Genomic DNA, 22,897 nt, shown 5'->3' with positions numbered 1-22,897 from the left:
AAGACTAATTCAATTATGACAAATTGCCTACATCAAGAAGTAGTTCTAGCAGTGCCAACATTCGCCTCCAAAAAGCTTGCAACATGACATAAAAGCATATTTTTTTCCAGTGTCATCTCTAAGCATCTACTACATAGAGTCATGATATATTTATACATTGAAAAAAAATACTAGACAGACTGATAGCAGCCAGGCAAGTTTATGGCCACAAGCCATAAGTAACAGAACATATTTAAAAAGCATCTGTAGAAGTCTAACCATCTCAAAAGAAGGCCAAATTTTCATAACCTGCTCTTGAGAACTCAAAGGCATTTGACAGATACTATTAAAAGAAAGTTTTGTTGGGCTCTGGCCTTTTTCTGTAAATACTGTCCTTATGAGTTCATACTGACAATATAAACATAGATGCCCTTGTTTTTTCACTGTGCATACGTAACTACTACACAAGGCAGAAACCTCCAGATGATGATGAGATTTTTTGTGGTGCATTTCATTGTGATAACACATACCCCCGACTGCTCTGCACAACTGGCTGAGTGAAAAACTGTAGAGAGTTGAGCAGGCTGTTCATTTAGATTCTTCTAAATGGTTTGGAAAATTAGTCTTGTAAACCAAACTAGTCTGATAAAAATGAAAAAAAAAATCAAGAATCCATCTTCGCTTTGCCCTGATTTTCCAAACATTAACTTGTAGCACTAGCATCAATTGAGTGTTTTGCTCTTTTAAAAAAACTATTTCTGAAACAATAGTTTTCTCTGCAGAGTGTGGAGTTCTTTTAAGGAAGATAATAAAGATGTTTGTAAAGAAATATACTATTGTGTTCACGTTAAGTTGAATTATTCTTTTATCACACTAAAAACAAATGTAGCTTATTACCGAGGGAGAGGCTGAAATCTTATGCTAAGTCTTGACAGATCCATTTAACTGTTTATTTACCAGAATGGCTCTTCATAACAAATTTGATACTGTACAACACTGAAAACTGGGAAATTCTAAAATTGCATAATCTTACGGGATGTATGTTAACTGACAACATCTGTCATATTTTTTTTTAAAAACACTCTAGTGAATATCAATAGTACTCTTATTTTATTAAAAGGAACTAAAGAAATAATCACATACTAATCTTGCAATGCAGCACACAGCAGTCATGGAGAAACAAAAGTGATAAACTACATTGACAATTCAGGATACAATCGAATAAAATAGCAATATAACTCAGTAATCATTTGTAACCCCATATTAATTATTTCATTCCACCATCAAAATATGCACATGCCACGTTTTTAAGAGAACATACAAATGAGCATGGTGCTATTTTTATCAACCTATTTCAATACACTTTTATGGTATTTACAGGACAAGTATAACTTCTGTGTCTCCAAAGGGACAAATCTACAACACTCCTACATTCCAGTAACAAATTCCCAAAAACTCTTGGAAATTTAACAGTTATAATAGCCAACATTTCAGGACTTGTGTGTCTATATCTATTCTATCTTGGTTTTCACTTCACAATTTTTTTCTCAGATTATACAACATACGGATGGATGGTACAATTTGGAAACTAAACTGTCAGATCAGCACAGCTTGAAACAATATCACAATCAAGAGGTCAAGAGATGTACTTAACAGCCTGAGAAAACTTGATGTATGTTGTGTTAACTCTGACTCCTAAAAATATTATTACAATTTGTTTTCTAATAATATGTTTTTGAAATAAATAAAACAAGTATTGTCAAAGGCTTTCATGGCCGCAATCACTGGGTTGTTGTAGGTTTTTTTGGGCTATATGGCCGTGTTCTAGAGGCATTCTCTCCTGACATTTTGCCTGCATCTATCTCTGAGGATGCTTGTCATAGATGCAGGTAAAACATCAGGAGAGAATGCCTCTAAAACATGGCCATATAGCCCGAAAAAACCTACAACAACCCAAATAAAACAAGTTTGTAGTGCTTGACCAGTCATTGGTCTTACAGTTGCAGATACCGCAAGCATCCCACTTCAGAGGGAGTAATTCTTAAAATGTTACTGGAATCCAAGTCCAACCAGAAGTCAATTGAGTTAAATTCATTTTTCTTCATCCTGAATAACAAGGCATCCTCTGTACAGGCCCCTAAAACCCTTTGCTTAATAAATATATTACAGATCTGAACTTGGGTGCTAAACGAGATCTAGATCTGGTCTGCAATGCTACCAAATCTCTAACCAGTGGCTACTTCGAAGAGTTGGGGAAGAGGAGAGAGGGAGGTACGCTCCAGAGATTCAGATCTGTTTGAGTGCAGGTACAGAGGAATGAACGATACCACTATCCCAGGCCTCACACTTGGAAAACGTCTCATGCATATTAACAAACTTTACATCTAACTAAGAGATGCCATGCAACTAAGATTAAAATTTATGCCAGATAAAGGGAGGAGGGGAAGGGACTTTTAGATCCAATGTCTTTAGATCCAGTTCATTCAAGGATTTCTGTACAGAGACAACATCAACTTTAACAGGAAAAGAACATGTTAAAATGTTACATGTCTTCATGGCACTATATATATTTTACAACTGGGTTGTTGTAGGTTTTTCCGGGCTATTTTACAACTGTCCATAACAACAGACAGAACAATTCTTTTTTCACTGTAAAGTTAGAAACTGTCTTTTATTTCCCTTTTCATTCTAAAAATGGGGGCTTGCTTTTGTTTCCAAAGCAAGTGTAAAGTGTGTGTGAGTAGGGGATACTGCCAATTTCCTACCTGGCAGAGTTCCCATGCCAATGTTGACAAGCCATCTTCTAATGGGTGAGGCTTTTCCTGGAACAGAGAGGAAGTGGTGGGGGAGAGGTCTCACCAGTTGAACATCAGCCTTTTGATATAGGTATAGAAAAAACTGAGGCGCCTTGCCAGCATCAAAAGGGCCAGCAGTATTCCATGGTTGCACTATTGCCAAAAGGTCTTTTCAGGTGCGTGCCTCTCCTCAACTCTTAGCACCACTTTCTCAATTCACACACAAGAAGTTGCGTCTTGTTAGACAGAACAAGAATGAGGAAGTCAAAAGGGCTGCTGAACACCAAAGTATGCGAAGAGAAGACAGAAAAAGAAAATGCAGAACTTATCATATATAACTTTGCAAAGGTCCAGCTGAGTTGAAATAAAATAAAAAGACAATGTCCTCCAACTCTGGATACTTCTGTGCTGGGATTTATATACTTACTCCTCCCCCTCCCTTTAAATGAGAGCCAGTGTAGTGTAATGGTTTGCATGCTGAATTTAGCGTACATCTACACCACACAATTAAAGATGTTTGACACCACTTTAATTGTCCTAGCTTAATGCTATAGAATTCTAGAAGATGTAGTTGGTGAGACACTGGCACTCTTTCATAGAATCACAGAATCATAGAGTTAGAAGAGACCTTGTGGGCCATCAAGTCCAACCACCTGCGAAGAAGCAGAAAAATCACATTCAAAGCACCCCTGACAGATGGTCATCCAGCCTCTGCTTAAAAACCTCCAAAGAATGAGCCTCCATCACACTCTGTGGCAGAGAGTTCCACTGCTGAACAGCTCTCACAGTCATTAGTTTGTTAAGCCGCCACATCAGATTGCTGGCTCATGCTTAACTTGTCTACGAGGACTCCAAGATCCATGAGGACTCCAAGATGGCGGAGAAGACCTTGTAAAGCTGTAACTCCCATGTTTTCATAGCACTGAGCTATGGTGTCAAACTGATTAATTCCTTGCACTCTAGGATGCTAGAGATCTGGGTTCAAATTCCTGCTGGGCTGTGAAAACTGACTGGGTGACCTCGGGAAAGCCACACTCCCTCAGCCTGATAAACAAAAACCCCTTCTGAACAAATCTTGTCAAGAAAAACCCATGATAGGTTTGCTTTAGGAAATGACTTGAAGGCAGATAATAACAAACTCCTTAAATGCAATATTGTGTCAAATCCACATTGGAAAAAAAAGGTTTGAGAAAGAGTCTGTGGAGGGTGGAGAAAGCATGTGTGGACAGCTCCACATTTTCAGAGGCTTTCCCTAATTTTTTGTGAAGCTCATTCCTTTTAGTCATTCAAAGACACGCCATAAATCTGCAAGTCTCGAAAGGGCGCAATGGGCCATTTCTGTAAATTTGCCGGAAGAAAACAAACCAAGGAACTTGTATGAAAGAAGAAACACCTCCTTTTTTAACCCTTCTCTCCACTTTAACTGCCTTAGTTCAATGCTATGGAATTGTGGGAGTTGTAGCTTGGTGGGGCACCAGCACTCTTAGGAAAAGAAGCCTTGTAAAACTACAAGCTCCATAAGTCCATATCATTGAACCAGGCTGTTAAAGTGGAATCAAACTTCATTAATTAACAACACTTTAACTGTCATGGCTCAATGGAATCCTGGGATTTGTAATTTGGAGAGGCACCAGCAAATGAGCATGTAAAAATGGATCTCCTAGGTTCCCATCGCACTGAGCTATTGCTGTTAAAGTGGTGTCAAATGGCATTAATTCTATGATGTAAATGCACCCTGGGATTTCTAGTTTGGCAAGCTATTTGCCCTTCTCTGTTACAAAGTTCTGGTGCCAATCCTAGGATTCTATAGCAGTTAAACCAGTATTAAACTACTATAATTCTAAATGTGGATGATGCACCCAAGGTCTTATCTGAAAATGCAAATAATACTAAAACACCAAATAATACTAATAATAGTAATAAGAATAATATAACAGCAAATATTATTATTAATAAAACAATAACATCAAAATAACAAATAATATCATTAATAGTTATTAAAATAAATACTATCTTAATCTCTGAGATGGTTCATAGGAGGAGATCTGTTCGGACAGGTAAGCTGGGCAGGGAGGCGGGGTCACAGTGGTCTATAGGATTCTATCTCCCTGACCAGGTACCAATTCTGCAGTCAACTACCTTTGAATGTGTCCATGTGAGAGGAGGTGATCGGAGCAGAATAGGGATTCTGCTAGTGTAACCTGCTGCACTACAGTCTCCTTGACTGAGCTAGCCGGGCTGATCTCGGACCTGGCGTTGAAGTCTCAACGACTCATAGTGCTGGGGAATTTCAATGTCCATGCTGAGACTACCCTGTAAGGAGCGGCTCAGGACTTCATGGCTACCATGGCATCCGTTGGGCTGTCCCAACTAGTATTTGGCCCTATTCACAGAGCTGTATTAATAATACAATAAAATATAAAGATTATAATTAAAAAACAAAAACAATAATATTAAAACACCAAATAATACCTTTGACAATGCAATACAATAACACTAAATAAAAATACTCATAATAACATAATAATATTAAAACACCAAATATTAATATTATTAATATAATAAAATGAAAATAATACTGAAACACCAGATAAGAATACTAAAACACCAAATAATAATATTCATACTATTAAAACACTAAATAAAAATAATCATCAGCAAACACTCATGTCCGAGTAGGATGGCCTTCCAAGCATAGGATCTTTAACAACAACAACAACAACAACAACAATATAACTGATTTTATAGAGTGTGCTGTGTTTTATAGATTTATTTGTACATAACAACACACCACACTCTATAAAATGAGTTATATTAGTCAGGTGGCCTGTTATATTCCCTGGACATCACTCACCACAGGACTTGAAAATAATAATAATAATAATAATAATAATAATAATAATACACCAGATAAGACTATTAAAACACCAAATCATATTAAAACACGACTCAATCAGGTGGCCTGTTATATTCCCTGGATATCACTCACTACAGGTCGTGGCAACAACAACAACAACAACAACATGAAAATAATATTAAAGCACCAGATAAGACTATTAAAACACCAAATCATATTAAAACACGACTCAATCAAGTGGCCTGTTACATTCCCTCCACATCTCTCACCACAGGACTTGGAAATAATAATAATGATATGAAAATAATATTAAAACACCAAATCACAATATTAAAACACAACTAAATCAGGTGGCCTGTTCTATTCCCTGGACATCACTCACTACAGGAGTTGGAAACAACAACAACAACAACAACAATACGAAAATAATATTAAAATATCAGATAAGAATACTAAAACACCAAATCATATTAAAAGACAACTCAATCAGGTGGCCTGTTATATTCCCTCTACATCACTCACCTCAGGACTTGGAAATAATAATAATAACAATAACAACAACAAAACAACAACAACAATAATAATAATAATAATAATAATAATAATAGGTAGGTAGAGGTAGTCCCCTGACATTAAGTCCAGTCATGTCTGACTCTGGGGTGTGGTGCTCATCTCCATTTCTAAGTCGAAGAGCCAGCGTTGTCCGTAGACACCTCCAAGGTCGTGTGGCCGGCATGACTGCATGGAGCGCCGTTACCTTCCCGCCGGAGCGGTACCTATTGATCTACTCACATTTGCATGTTTTCGAACTGCTAGGTTGGCAGAAGCTAGGGCTAACAGCGGAAGCTCACGCCGCTCCCTGGAATCGAACCTGTGACCTTTCGATCAACAAGCTCAGCAGCTCAGTGCTTTAACCCACTGCGCCACCAATAACAATACACCAAATCATAATATTAAAACACAACTTAATCTGGTGGCTTGTTATATTCCCTCCCACCTCAGGACTAGGAAATAATAATAATAATAATAATAATAATAATAATAATAATATGAAAATACAATTAAAATACCAGATAAGAATACTAAAACACCAAATAATATTTAAACACAACTCAATTGGGTGGCCTGTTATATTCCCTGGACATCACTGATCTCAGGACTTGGAAATAATAATAACAATATGTAAATAATACTGAAACACCAAATCATCATATTGAAAAACTTTTCAGTCAGGTAGCTTGTTGTATTTCCTGGATACCACTCACCACAGGACTTGGCAATAACAATAACAATATGAAATTAAATTAAAACACCATTTAAGAATACTAAAACACCAAATAATATTTAAGCATAATCAGGTGGCCTGCTATATTCCCTGGACATCACTTGCTACGGGGCTTTGAAATAATAATAATAATAATAATAATAATAATAATAATAATAATACACCAAATCATAATATATAACACAACTTAATCTGGTGGCTTGTTATATTCCCTCCGCATCACTCACCTCGGGACTTGGAAGAAATAATAATAATAATAATAATAATATGAAAATATGATTAAAACACCAAGTAATATCAAAACACAATCAGGTGGTCTGTTATATTCCCTGGACATCACTCACTACAGGGCTTCGAAATAATAACAATAATAATAACAATAATATGAAAATACTATTAAAACACCAGGAAAGAATACTAAAACACCAAATAATATCAAAACACAATCAGGTGTCTTGTTATATTCCCTGGACATCACTAATCTCAGGACTTGGCAACAATAGTAATAATAATAATAAGAAGAAGAAAATAATAATATTAAAACACCAGATAAGAATGCTAAAACATCACTAATCTCAGGACCTGGCAACAATAGTAATAATAATAATAATAATAATAATAATAATAATATGAAAATAATATTAAAACACCAGATAAGAATGCTAAATCATCACTAATCTCAGGACCTGGCAACAATAGTAATAATAATAATAATAATAATAATAATAATAATATGAAAATAATATTAAAACCCCAGATAAGAATGCTAAATCATCACTAATCTCAGGACTTGGAAATAACAATAACAATATAATATTGTTATACCAAAAACTAATATTAAAAGACAACTCAGTCAGGTGTCCTGTTATATTCCCTCCACATCACTCACCCCAGGACTTGGAAATAATAATAATAATAAGAAGAATATGAAAATTAAATCACTATATAAGAATACTAAAACACCAAATAATATTAAAGGACAACTCAGTCAGGTGTCCTGTTATATTCCCTGGACATCACTAATCTCAGGACTTGGGAACAACAACAACAACAACAATAATAATAGGATGAAGAAAATAATAATATTAAAACACCAGATAAGAATGCTAAAAATCTCTAATCTCAGGACTTGGAAATAACAATAACAATATAATATTGACACACCAAATCATAATATTCAAACACAACTCAGTCAGGTGGCCTGTTGTATTCCCTCCACTTCACTCACCTCAGGACTTGGAAATAATAATAACAATATGTAAATAATACTGAAACACCAAGTCATCACATTCAAACACTATCCAGTCAGGTGGCCTGTTGTGTTCCCTGGGCATCACTCACCTCAGGACTTGGAAATGGTCTTCTTGAACCTCAGGATAGTCCTGGTTTGAAGGGAAAGAGGGAGAGAAGTCCTGGTGGGCTCAAAAAGAACAAATCCAGAAGAGCCTGAAGGAGGAGGAGGCGCCTCGAGGAGTGAGAGAGAGAGAGAGAGTGTGTGAGGGAGAGATTGGAGCAGGCCGGCCCCGCTGCTTCGGGCTTGGTCGTTGGTGTGAAAGCGAAATGAAAGGAGAGAGGAGGAGAGGAAGGAGGCAGGCAGGCGACTCCCGCCAAGCGCGGCCTCCTCCTCCTCCTCCCTCCGCGGAAGAAACACGCAGCCTCCCCTCCTCCCTCCACGCCCTCTCACTTCCTCGCTGGAAATTCCCACTGACGTTGCTGAGAAAAGGAAGGAAGGAAGACAGAAAGGAAAGAAAGAAAGAAAGAAAGAAAGAAGGCCTCAAAAGTGCTTGCTCTCCTCCCTCAGGCCTTCCTTCATTCAGGCCTTAGAATTATAGAATCAAAGAGTTGGAAGAGATCTCATGGGCCATCCAGTCCAACTCCCTGCCAAGAAGCAGGAATATTGCATTCAAAGCACTCCTGACAGATGGCCATCCAGCCTCTGTTTAAAAGCTTCCAAAGAAGGAGCCTCCACCACACTCCGGGGCAGAGAGTTCCACTCCTGAACGGCTTTCACACTCGTGTTCAGATGGAATCTCCTCTCATAGAATCATAGAATCAAAGAGTTGGAAGAGACCTCATGGGCCATCCAGTCCAACCCCATTCTGCCAAGAAGCAGGAATATTGCATTCAAATCACCCCTGACAGATGGCCATCCAGCCACTGTTTAAAAGCTTCCAAAGAAGATGCCTCCACCACACTCCAGGGCAGAGAGTTCCACTCCTGAACGGTTCTCACACTCGTGTTCAGATGGAATCTCCTCTCTTGTAGTTTGAAGCCATTCTTCCGCGTCCTAGTCTCCAAGGAAGCAGAAAAAAAGCTTGCTCCCTCCCTGTGGCTTCCTCTCACATATTTATACATGGCTATCATGTCTCCTCTCAGCCTTCTCTTCTTCAGGCTAAACATGCCCAGCTCCTTAAGCCGCTCCTCATAGGGCTTGTTCTCCAGACCCTTGATCATTTTAGTCACCCTCCTCTGGACACATTCCAGCTTGTCAATATCTCTCTTGAATTGTGGTGCCCAGAATTGGACACAATATTCCAGGTGTGGTCTAACCAAGGCAGAATAGAGCATGGGGAGCATTACTTCCCTAGATCTAGACACTATGCTCCTATTGATGCAGGCCAAAATCCCATTGGCTATTTTTGCCGCCACATCACATTGTTGGCTCATGTTTAACTTGTTGTCCACGAGGACTCCAAGATCTTTTTCACATGTACTGCTCTCAAGCCAGGCATTGTCCCCCATTCTGTATCTTTGCATTTCGTTTTTCCTGCCAAAGTGGAGTATCTTACATTTGTCACTGTTGAACTTCATTTTGTTAGTTTTGGCCCATCTCTCTAATCTGTCAAGATCGTTTTGAATCCTGCTCCTGTCCTCTGGACTATTGGCTATCCGTCCCAATTTGGTGTCGTCTGCCCTTCATCTAAGTCTAAGAGCTTTCTACGTTCTCGCTTTGGATCCACTTGGACTGGGATTTGTAGTTTGGTGAGGTACCACCAGCACCCTTTGGCAGAGAAGGCTTGTGAAGCTACAACTCCCATGATGACACAGAATAATAAAGTTGGAAGTGACCACACTCTGCCATGAAGTCCAACACTCTGCCATGAAGGAAAAGCACAATCAAAGCACCCCCGACAGATGGCCATCTAGCTTCTCACTACCTCTAAGGATGCTTGCTGTAGATGCAGGTGAAACGTCAGGAGAGAATGCGTCTAGAACAGTGTTTCTCAACCTGGGGGTCGGGACCCCTGGGGGGGTCGCGAGGGCGTGTCAAGCGGGTCGCCAAAGACCATCAGGAAACACAGTATTTTCTGTTGATCATGGGAGTTCTGTGTGCCAAGTCCACAGGGCACTCTGGATATAGGTAAACTACAACTCCAAAACTCAATGTCAGTGCCTACCAAACCCTTCCAGTATTTTCTATTGGTCATGGGAGTTCTGTGAGCCAAGGGTTCTGTGTGGGAAGTATGGCCCAATTCTATTGTCAGTGGGGTTCAGAATGCTCTTTGATTGTACGTGAACTATAAATCCCAGCAACGACAACACACCAAATGTCAAGGTCTTTCCCCCCAAACTCCACCAGTGTTCACATTTGGGCATAATGAGTATTCGTGCCAAGTTTGGTCCTGATCTATCATTGTTTGAGTCCACAGTGCTCTCTGGATGTAGATGAACTACAACTCAAAAACTCAACGTCAGTGCCCACCAAACCCCTCCAGTATTTTCTGTTGGTCATGGGAGTTCTGTGTGCCAAGTTGGGTTCAATTCCATCATTGGTGGAGTTCAGAATGCTCTTTGATTGTACGTGAACTATAAATCCCAGCAATGACAACACGCCAAATGTCAAGGTCTTTCCCCCCAAACTCCACCAGTGTTCACATTTGGGCATATTGTGCCAAATTTGGTCCAGACCCATCATTGTTTGAGTCCACAGTGCACTCTGGATATAGGTAAACTACAACTCCAAAACTCAACGTCAGTGCCCACCAAACCCCTCCAGTATTTTCTATTGGTCATGGGAGTTCTGTGAGCCAAGTTGGGTTCAATTCCATCATTGGTGGAGGTCAGAATGCTCTTTGATTGTAGGTGAACTATAAATCCCAGCATCTACAACTTCCAAATGACAAAATCAACCCCCGCGCCCTTCCAACCCCATCATTATTCAAATGTGGGCGTATCTGATATTTGTGCCAAATTAGGTCCAGTGAATGAAAATACATCCTGCATATCAGATATTTACATTATGATTCATAACTAGCAAAATTACAGTTATGACATAGCAACAAAAAAAATTATGGTTGGAGGTCACCACAACATGAAGAACTATATTAAGGGGTCGCAGCATTAGGAAGGTTGAGAAACACTGCTCTAGAACATGGCCATATAGCCTGAAAAAACCTACAACAACCCATCTAGCTTTTGTTTAAAAGCCTCCAAAGAAGGTGCCTTCACTACTCCCCAGGGCAGAGTGTTCCACTGCTGAACAGCTCTCACAATTAGGAAGTTCTTCCTAATGTTCAGGTGGAATTTCTTTTTCCTGTAGTTTGAAGCCACTGTTCCGTGTCCTAGCCTCCAGGGATCCGGCTGTGGCGCAACTAATTAATAGCCAGCTGCATTAAATCACTACTGACCAAATGTCATGAGTTCAAATCCAGCCCGGGTCAAAGTGAACTCCTTACCATTAATAGTCTAGCTTGCTGTTGACCTATGCAGCCCAAAAGACAGTTGCATCTGTCAAGTATGTCCGAGGATGTGGACATGGTGCTTGGAGGAATGAGAGCTACCACATGCATCCTAGACCCCTGCCCATCCTGGCTTCTGAAGGAGGCCAGAGGGGGATTGGCCGAGTGGGTGAAGGTGGTGGTTAATGCCTCCCTTCGGGAAGGCATATTTCCAGCCAGCTTAAAGCAAGCTGTGATAAAACCGCTGTTGAAGAAACCATCACTGGACCCCACTCAATTCGTCAACTATCGGCCTGTTTCCAATCTCCCCTTTTTGGGCAAAGTAATGGAACGTGTGGTGGCCTCACAACTCCAGGCATTCTTGGTAGACACGGATTATCTGGATCCGGCACAGTCTGGCTTCAGGCCGGGGCATGGTACCGAGACAGCTTTGGTCGCCTTAGTCGATGATCTGCGCCGGGAGCTCGACAGGGGGAGTGTGTCCCTGTTGGTGCTGCTGGACCTCTCAGCGGCCTTCGATACCGTCGACCACGGTATCCTTCTGGGACGCCTCGCGGGAATGGGTCTTGGAGGTACTGTTCTACAGTGGCTCCGCTCATTCCTCGAGGGTCGGTCTCAGAAGGTGTTACTGGGGGACTCCTGCTCAACCCCACAACCTTTGTCTTGTGGGGTTCCTCAGGGTTCAATATTGTCTCCCATGTTGTTCAACATCTACATGAAGCCGCTGGGTGAGATCATCCGGAGTTTCGGGGTGCGATGTCATTTGTACGCAGATGATGTCCAACTCTGTCACTCCTTTCCACCTGTCACTAAGGAGGCTGTCGAGGTCCTGAACCGGTGCTTGGCCGCTGTGACGGTCTGGATGGGGGCGAACAAATTGAAATTGAATCCAGACAAGACAGAGGTACTCCTGGTCAGTCGCAAGGCCGAACAGGGTATAGGGTTACAGCCTGTGTTGGATGGGGTCGCACTCCCCCTGAAGACGCAGGTTCGCAGTTTGGGTGTGATCCTGGACTCATCGCTGAGCCTGGAACCCCAGGTTTCGGCGGTGACCAGGGGAGCATTCGCACAGTTAAAACTCGTGCGCCAACTGCGCCTGTACCTTGGGAAGTCTGACTTGGCCACGGTAGTCCACGCTCTGGTTACATCCCGTTTAGACTACTGCAACGCTCTCTACGTGGGGTTGCCTTTGAAGACGGCTCGGAAGCTCCAATTAGTCCAACGGTCGGCAGCCATGATACTAACAGGAGCGGAGCACAGGGAGCACACAACTCCTCTGCTGCACCAGCTCCACTGGCTGCCGATTTGCTACCGGGCTCAATTCAAAGTGCTGGCGTTGGCCTTTAAAGCCCTAAACGGTTCTGGCCCAACCTACCTATCCGAACGTATCTCGGCCTATCAGCCCACCAGGACCCTAAGATCTTCTGGGGAGGCCTTGCTCTCTATCCCGCCTGCTTCACAGGTGCGGCTGGCGGGGACGGGAGACAGGGCCTTTTCTGTGGTGGCCCCTCGGCTCTGGAACGCCCTTCCCATGGAGGTAAGATCAGTCTCCTCGCTGATGGTATTCCGAAGAAGACTAAAAACTTGGATGTTCAAGCAGGCATTTGGCTAATTCGGTACAATGAATGTGTTGATTACGGATTGGTAATATGGATGATGCAATTGGACCACGATTTTAGTCATGAGATGTATTGGATTGTGATTTCGTGTAATATTGTGTATTATGTTTTTTATGGTTTTAATTGTATACTGTGCACTGTATATTTTATTGTAAACCGCGTTGAGTCGCCAATTAGGTCTGAGAAACGGCGGTATACAAGGACAGTAAATAAATAAATAAATAAATAAATAAAAATAAATAAGTAGGAAATTTAGGTACTGCTTTATGCGGGAAGACTAATTTAATAAAGGTAAAGGTAAAGGTTTTCCCCTGACATTAAGTCCAGTCGTGTCCGACTCTGGGAGTTGGTGCTCATCTCCAATTCTAAGCTGTCCCAAACTACAGTACAATATTGGAGTTAAAATGCCAGAAACAAAATCAAAATCACTAATAATTAAAAACCTAAAACAACAGCACATACTTGTAGTGCATGCAGATGGAACCGAGTGATTGAAACCATTAGCATATCCTGACCAGAGCACATGTGCATTAGAAGGTATATTAGATGGGTATATTTGTATAATATGTGTAACCTGAGCTTTCAGAAAATAATGTACGGTAGAGTCATGCTTATCCAACACAAAAGGGCTGGCAGAACGTTGGATAATCGAAAATGTTGGATAATAATGAGGGATTAAGGAAAAGCCTATTAAACATCAATTTATTTATTTATTTATTTATTTACATCACTTATATCCCGCCCATATCAGCCCACAGGCGACTCAGGGTGGTCTACATATCGGCACAATTTGATGCCATCAATACAATACAAAAGCAAAAACAATTAAGTGCATTTAGACAAAAAAGACAGTTATGTTATTATTACATTATGATTTTACAAATTAAGCACCAAAACATCATGTTTTACAACAAATTGACAGAAAAAAGCAGTTCAATACCTGGTAATGTTATGTAGTAATTACTGTATTGATGAATTTAGCACCAAAACGGACAAGGGTTTTTTCTATCGCCCACCTTGGACTGTGTTGGATAATACAGAACGTTGGATAAGTGAAGGTTGGATAAGCGAGACTCTACTATAGTTATAACAACACAAGTTTTTTTTTTATTAAAAACCATACATTTTTACTTTCAAAGTACAGGCAGTTCCCGAGTTACAAACTTCTGACTTACAAACAACTCATAGTTAAGAAGGGAGATGGAACAACAGGAAGTGAGAGAAATCTACCCCTCGGAAAGGAAATTCACTTCTGAAACAGTTGTTGTGGGGAAAAGGGGTCTCCACTGAATCTTTATCACCAATCCTTGTTTCCACAAGAAGTCACATTTTTCAAAATCCAATTATCCACAGGGACAGAAAGTGAGGTGAAGTCTTCTGAGCAGGGGCACAAACAGCAAAACAAACACCACAGGGACGTTAACCCTTCCCTATGCTATGCAAAGCATATATATACATAGAGAGGGATAGAACTACACTATAATAAATAAATACCTGTTCCAACTTACATACAAATTCAACTTAAGAACAAACCTACAGAACCTATCTTGTTCATAACTTGGGGGCTGCCAGTATTGCAAGACAATAAGAAAAGAGGAGAAATTGGTCTCTCAAACTTTAGAAAATATTACCACACTTGTTGTTTGATATGGTTGAAGGAATGGATAACTGAGAAATAAGAGATTAGTACAATTAGAAGAAGAGGGTCTGAAATTTTGAGTGCATGCTATTTTGGGTACGATAAAATAAAAGCAGATTCAAATTTTGACAACCACTTCATAAGGAAACTGCTACTACGAATGTGGAATAAATATAAGAATAGATTTTATCCAAATATGTCTTTATCGTGCTTTTCACACAAGGCTCTCTTTAGAAGGGAAATCCCCTTTCAAGGGAAATAGTTGACCTATAGAGACGTATTAATATTACAAAAAGTGATCAAGATAAAGACGAGAGACGGGTCAATGGTGGAGAGTTTTAGTATGCAATGGTTTTCTCATAGACAGATTACAGAATGATGTAAGTTGGATAAAACTTATTTGGATTTGCAACAAATAAATCAGAGTTTGGAAATTTACTACATTCAGAGAATGACCATTTGTCAGAATCTTTAAGGTGTTGTTAAAATATGAAATGGAAGAACAGATGAAGGATTGTATGGTCAAATGGGCACAAAACATAGGCAGAAAAAAAACAACCAATAGGAGAAGGTCTGGAAAAAATAATATGAAATTCACTGTATGTAATGATTTGAAAGAATTTCTATAAGATGATGTATAGGTGGTATCTGATACCAGAGAAGCTTTCTAAATGTATAAAAGTAGATCCAGTTGGAAATGTGAAACAAATGATGGAACATTTTACCATATGTAGTAGTCTTGTAAAAAGGCCCAGAAATATTAGACGCATGATATTAGAAAATATTGTAATGGTTAAAATTACAATGAAACTTAAACTCTATTTATTGGGGTTGTTAGATAACCAATTAGAAAAGAAACATGGAAGATTACTATTATACATGATTACAGCAGCAAGAATAATATATTCCCAGAGATGGAGAGAACCAGATATACCGATGTATCCATTTTTCTCTTGACTATTCAGTTAAAGAATAGACTGAGGAGCTGCTGGTTCAAATCGAGAAGACTTTCTCTCAAATTTTGTCAGATTTGCCCGAGATTAAACTGTTCTCTGTGTAGGAAATCAATATCAACAACAGTTCAAGTGTTTCCAAATGCATAAGTGAATTCAGTCTTACTTTGAGCAAACTTTCTGCACAAGGAAGCATGTTCAATTTGTACACCCACACAGCACCAAGAGGAAATAGAGAGGGCAGAATATCTTCCCATGCAAAGACAGCTACTTGAGAAACCTCTAGTTTTATTAATGATCTTGGCAATAAAATTAAGATTATCCTTACTGGCATTGCTATTATCGGCACAATTATCATGGCTGGCCCCAGATTTTGGTAATGGTGATGACAAGCTCTTCCAGATATCCATTGGGGTTTCCTGCCATGCAAAGGAGTTTCTTTACAGGCTGCATCTACATTGTAAAATTAATGCAGTTTGGCACCACTTTAATCTGCTATGGATCTATGCTTTATGGAACCTTGAGGCTTGTAGTTTGGTGTGACACCAGCACTTTTTGGCAAAGAATGCTAAATAGCTTATAAAACTACAACTTCCAGGAACCCATAGCATTGAGCCATGGCTGTAAAAATTGTGTCAAGCTGCATTCATTGTAGAATGATGCATCCAAGAACTACAAAGTTTCCCAGTATTGCAACCAGTGATATTGCTGGGGACTTTACCACAAGTTCTGTGGAAATAGAAATTGTGATACTATCTGCAAAGATAGACTTGAAAACATGTAGGCAATGGCTGCTGGAAAATCCCATAGGTAGTGATGAGCAAAACATACTTAGTCAGAAATCTATGGGACTTATTGTGGGTAAGTCTGATTAAGATACTGTAAAGATGTCCAAATATTAGTGGTAACCTTTAGTGTCTTGTATAGTTCCTCGTCCTTCATCACACGTAAAAGAATAAATTATGCAAAATAGTGAACAGCAAAGAATAATTTATGTAAAAAAAATGATGGAAATATGAAAAATTTCTACAGAGATGAGTTTATGCTGGTTCAATAGTGATAAGGGAATGGTATCCAACATATCTAGAATCATAGAATAAGAGAGTTGGGAGAGATCACAAAAGTCATCCTGACCCACTAACTGCCATGCAGAAACGCCCAATCAAAGCAGTCCTGACAAATGGCCATCAAGCATCTGCTTAAAAACCTCAAGAGAAGGAGACTCTACCATGCTTCAAGGCATCATGTTCCCTTGGCAGACAGCTCTTACTGTCAAGAAGTTCTTCCTAATGTTTAGGTGGAATCTTGTTTCCTGCAATTTGAATCCACTGCTCCATTTCCTATTCCCCAGAGCAGCAGAAAACAAGCATGCCCCTTCTTCAATGTAACATCCCTTCAAATATCTAAATATGTGGCAAGTTCTTGGTGGTATGGGGATGCCAAGTCATCTTGTCTGTCTCCTGAGGAATTTGTATAACAACCAAGTAGCAACATTAAGAACAGACAACAGAACAACAGACTGGTTCAATATCAGGAAAGGAGTACGGCAGGGCTGTATATTCTCACCTGAGCTATTTAACTTGTATGCAGAACACATCATGTGATGCGCAGGCCTTGAGGAATCCAAGGCTGGAGTTTAAATTGCTGGAAGAAACATAAACAACCTTAGAGATGCAGATGATACCACTTTGGTGGCTGAAAGCAAGGAGGAGCTGAGAAGCCTTCTAACCAAGGTGAAAAAAGAAAGTTCAAAAGCTGGGTTGCAGTTGAACATCAAAAAGCCAAGATTATGGCAACCTGACTGATTGATAACTAGCAAATAGAGGGAGAAAACGTGGAGGTAGTGACAGTCTTTGTATTTTTAGGCACGAAGATTACTGCAGATGCAGACTGCAGCCAGGAAATCAGAAGATGTTTACTTCTTGGGAGGAGAGCAATGACCAATCTTGATAAAATAGTGAAGAGTAGAGACATCACACAGGCAACGAGGGTCTGCATAGTAAAAGCAATGGTATTCTCTGTAGTAACCTATGGATGTGAGAGCCGAACTATAAGGAAGGCTGAGCAAAAGAAGATAGATGCTTTTGAACTGTGGTGTTGGAGGAAAATTCTGAGAGTGCCTTGGACTGCGAGAAGATCCAACCAGTCCATCCTCCAGGAAAGAAAGCCCAACTGCTCACTGGAGGGAAGGATATTAGAGGCAAAGATGAAGTAGTTTGGCCACATAATGAGAAGATAAGAAAGCTTGGAGAAGATAATGATGAAAGGGAAAAATGGAAGGAAAAAGGAAAAGGGACAGACCAAGGGCAAGTTGGAAGGATGTTATCCTTGAAGTGACTGGCCTGACCTTGAAGGAGTTGGAGATGGCCACAACCAACAGGAAGCTCTGGCATGGGCTGGTCAATGAGATCACAAAGCAACTGAAGGAATAAACAACAAAAATCATATCCCCTTTCAGACTTCTTTACTCCAAGCTAAATATAACCTGCTCCACAAGATGCTCTTCATAAGGCTTGGCTTCCAATGGAAATAGATGCCTTCATAATATATTTGATACATTTAAGAACTGGTACAGTAAACAGTCAATACAAGTTACACCAGAAATATCCTATATATTCACTAAAAGATTTTTGTTTAACATAGTTTAGGGTACAGTTGCTGCTGGGTCCCTTCCGGAGCCTCCAGCAGCTTCAAGATTGCAAAACTTCAAAAAAGCAGAAAATGTTTTTAAAAATAAAGGAAAAATCATATCTTTTGCTTGAAGCCTTATTCATGTCCATAAATAATTGGGGGGGGGGGGGGGGTGTACTCTGGCTTGACAACAAAACCAGCTCAAACTGGAGTTTTCACCAGATAGCTTTCAAACTGCTTGAATGTTTGCAAAAGAAAGAAGACTAGCAAACAGTATGGAAATGCTTAATCAAGAAGCAAAATCCCTACAAGTGCCTGGAATTAGCAGCGAAATTGTGCAATTCCATCCATTACTTTTTTTAAAAGGAAGTGAATGGGGAGAAAGAGGAAGGTTATGGCTGCTTACTAGAAGCTAAATGACTAACACGATATCTATGGGGGAGTAAGCAGTTCAAAGTGATGCCCCCAACATGCACACAATGTCATGCCACAGTTCCCAAACTCACTGAAGTGCTTTTGGATTACTTAACCACCTGGAAATAGTTTGAACACAAATTCCAAGCAATTTCAGCTGCCTAAAAATTGGAGTTTCCTCTTTTTTTGGAAAGTACTCTTGATATGAGTGGTTTGGAGTGACTCCACAATGACATTGTGCAGTGGTAAGCCCTTCCATTTATAGCTTGGGAACCTCAAACTCATGCTACAAGTCATGTGTGATAATGATGTCCACAGTCAACTCTGGGTTTTCAAATACCATAAACTACCTTTTTCATTATCCTGGGATACGCATTTTGGTAAGGCACTAGAAGTAACTGTCTGAGATTTTTAAATGCCCATGCCAAAATAACAAATTCCAAGTTTTCATAAGATGTCCTTATGGCAGCAGAAGTGGAATTCTAATATGATAATTGTGTAAAAGAGGAAATAAGGCTGGTAAAGAGACACCCACAGTCATGTCAACATGTACAACTTCAGATACACACACCTTGCAAAAAATAATTTGCACCTGGAAAAAACCCATAGTGACAAAGAGCATCACAGCATTTTCAATAGTCTGATTTATTGAGTCATGGAAGAAAAAAAGTAGATGATACTGGGAAATGAGGTTGAACAAATCAGAAGAAGGAGTGTGTTGCTTAGATGACTGGAATAAAAGCATAATGTTCAATGTAAAGACAACCATCTAGAACATGAAAATACTCCTGGCTGATTTCCCACTAATATGACTTCCCACTAGAAATCCCTCATTGCACCACAACAACAATGTAACTCAAGCCTTAACTGTTGGGTAAAGGAACTGGTTACAAACTAATTGTTGCTGTCGCAAGTTATTTCCAAGGTTTGTGCAAATCACATAGGTGAGCTTAAGCATGGAATGTGATCCCTATGGATGACAATGACAACCATAAGGACAGTGACAGGAACAAGAACAGCTCCACTGTAATATAATTCAACCTGTGTGCATTTTTCCCAAGTGCTTATGGCTCCATCTTCTGGTGGAAATATAACAGAAAAAAAAAACAATTGGGAAAATGGTATGGTCAAGCAAACCACCACCACACCTCACACAAATGCACTGTAGAGGAGAATCACTCTACAAGCACAATCTCTCCATTTGCTTGTCACACCCTACATTTCCAACACTTCTCTTTTCTTCTCTCATCTCTCCTAGGTTCCCATTCTTGAAGATCTTTATTCCAAATCCTGGTCAAGTTTCCTTCTTAAACAATATTCCTACAACATCCCTTAAATTTACTACTATTCAGCTCTTCCATGTTTCATAATTAGGGTTGTCAAATTTCAGGGCTGCCCCGGGGATCCAATTTTCATGGGTTATCTCCATGAAAATTGGAGCAAGCTTTCTTTCTGCTGCTCTGGAGACTAGGACACTGAGCAATCATTCCAGCTGCAGGAAAAAAGATTCCACCTAAACATTAGGAAGAATGCCCTGATGGTTAGAGTTGTTTGACTTGGAACATGGTGAAGTCTTAAGCAGAGGCTGGATGACCATCTGTTAAGAGTGTTTTGATTGTGTGTTCATCCTTTGCAGGGGGTTGGACTGGATGGTCTTTGTGGTCTCCTCCAGCTCTATGATTATATGAAGGACAAGGATGCAAATTCTCTTGTTCTAGTGGGCTCAGGTCCTGATTAGAGAAAATATATGTGTAAAAAATTCTAGTTCAGCTAGCAGGATAGCAGCTCCCTACAAATTCTTGCTGTATCTTAGGCTGGATCCACACTGGCATATAATGCAGTTTCTGAATGCAGTTTAACTGCATTGAATTGGATTATATGGGTCTACACTGAAATATAATGTAGTTAAATGCAGTTAAAATGCATTATATGTCAATGTAGATGAGGTTTTACAGGCTTCCCATGGGGTCTCTGTGTTTACTTGACTAACTTTCCTCCTTTCTTCCCAACTGGTGTGGCCTCAAGGTTCACATCCTACTCTGATCTCCATCCATCTTCAACAGTGGCTATTTTGATGGCCCTCCACATTTATGTGAGGACTATACCCTTCTTTATCCCACTACTCTGGTCACCAAATGTGGAGTTTCCCCAACCCTTATCCCAACAACTGTAGGGCTTACACTTGGGCAATCCCACCTATCCCACTAAATATGGGGATTTCAGCTTTTAATTCATCACACTGCCCCCAACTATGAAGATCATGATAGTTGCAGTTTTACAAGGTCTTTAGCATTCTCTGTGAAATGGTGTTGTGGGTGACTCAACAAGCTACAACTCCCATGATTCCATAGCATTGAGTCATGGCAGTTAAAGTGATGTTGAACTGAATTAATTCTAAAGTGTAGATGTACCATGTGGCATCACAGCAACATTAAATGTTCCTTATCCCATCTCCATAAATAAGTGAGGAGGAACAATTGCTCACTTTATCTTGATCTGGGAATAACCCCTTTAGCTAAAGTTTCTATCTTAATTTCCAAAACAGGAAACTACGGTGTGGGTGGTTAGGTGTGTATGAATGTGTTTGCATGATAAGATGTGAGTAATTGTGGCTGGCACTTAATGCATAACAATTAATGATGTAATCAGGGACTGTCCCTAGATTTCAGATTTTGGTCTGAAAAGCTCAGGGCCTGGGATGATCCTGAACTAGCAACCCTTTACATAATGTGTATTGTCATGATTTCGTTCTTTTTCTGTTTATCTCTGTTCACTACAATACAACATAAACTTATCTAGAAGACATTTATGATTAGGAAGGAGAGAAAACGTTTCCTAAAATAGCCAGGAAGAAAAATAAACTGGGATAAAATGGACCTGAAGCACAGCGAATATGGGCCCTTCCACACAACCATATAACCCAGAATATATTTGAGCCCACTCTGCCATTTATTAAGCTGTGTGGAAGGAGCCTATGTTTGTTTGTTACCTATCCTGTATTTTCAAATAGCTCACTAACCAGAGTTCTCTGAATAGTGCACAGTCTTAAAAATACAAAATGAAACAAATGGCATAATAAAAATATAATGAAGTAATGCCTGAAAAAGAGAAGATGCAACTATGATAAAACTTACAGCAGAAAATCAAACATTTTAGCATATACAGCAAAATTAAAAACATCAGTGCCACACATTGACAAATAATAATAATAAAACACACACCCTGTTATAATAGACATAAGACAAAGCATCAAACATCAGACGGAAACAATAATATCCCATTTACTTGAGGCAAATTGATTAATTATTGCTCAGGTTATCTATTGAGCTGGTAGGATGAGTAGGGCATGGATATGGATAACAACTATTAATCAGAGGTTTAAAGGTAGTATTACCAAATACTATTCCTTGTAAGCCAGTGAGCAAAGGTATGTCTTCAGCTGTTTCTTGAAAGCGGGGAGGGAGGGGGGTATTTTTAGCACAGGCATGGACAAACTAAGGCCTGGGGGCTGGATGTGGCCCTCTGGGCAATTATCTCAAGCTCTCCTTATTTTCCTTGTCCTCTTGGCATAAGGACACGGTGGCCCACCATATCCTTATGCCAAAAAAGACGAGGGAGGGAGGCATGCAGCAACTGAGAGCTCTCTGGAGCACACTCAGCCACCACACGTCTCCTCCTAGCATAAAAATGGTGTTAGCGTCCCAATACTTATGCCAGGAGGATGGCTCGAGGAAGGTACACTGTGACTGAGAGCCTTCTGGAGGACTTTCGGCCACCATCTGTCTTGCCCTCCTCTCTGCATAATGCCAAGAGGACAACCTGAGGGTCGGGGCAGAAGAGTGAGAGGAGGATTGGGAGGGAGGATTGGAGCAATTGCTGCATGTCTTGCTTTTCTCCCAGTATAAGGATGCTGGGAGGACAACCTGAGGATGACCTAGCCCTGCTCTGCCCCCTCCTGGCCTTGCCCTCTCTCGGGCCCACCCCATCCAGCGTGTGCCTGGCCCTCCTCTCTCCTGGCCTGGCCTGCAATGTGGCTCCAAAGCAAA

At 40.2% G+C, this 22,897-nt stretch overlaps 1 protein-coding gene across 2 annotated transcripts in view; it reads right to left on the bottom strand.

The window, feature by feature from the left end:
- NFKB1 (nuclear factor kappa B subunit 1) overlaps positions 1-8,593 on the bottom strand; it is a 75,239-nt gene extending 66,646 nt beyond the window's left edge. Inside the window, exon 1 of one of the 2 annotated variants that reach the window (XM_060779159.2) lies at positions 8,258-8,593. The gene's annotated coding sequence lies outside the window, so the exon portion shown is untranslated. Of the gene's footprint in view, positions 1-6,153; positions 6,170-8,257 lie in introns of those variants that run through there. The other variant, XM_060779160.2, reaches the window with a different exon arrangement.
- Positions 8,594-22,897: the final 14,304 nt, after the last annotated feature.

This window comes from Anolis sagrei, chromosome 5, assembly GCF_037176765.1.
Source record: "Anolis sagrei isolate rAnoSag1 chromosome 5, rAnoSag1.mat, whole genome shotgun sequence".
NCBI classification, from domain to species: Eukaryota; Metazoa; Chordata; class Lepidosauria; order Squamata; family Dactyloidae; genus Anolis; species Anolis sagrei.
The sequence above is the reverse complement of the archived record's forward strand: the minus strand, read 5'-3'. Positions and strand labels throughout refer to the sequence as shown.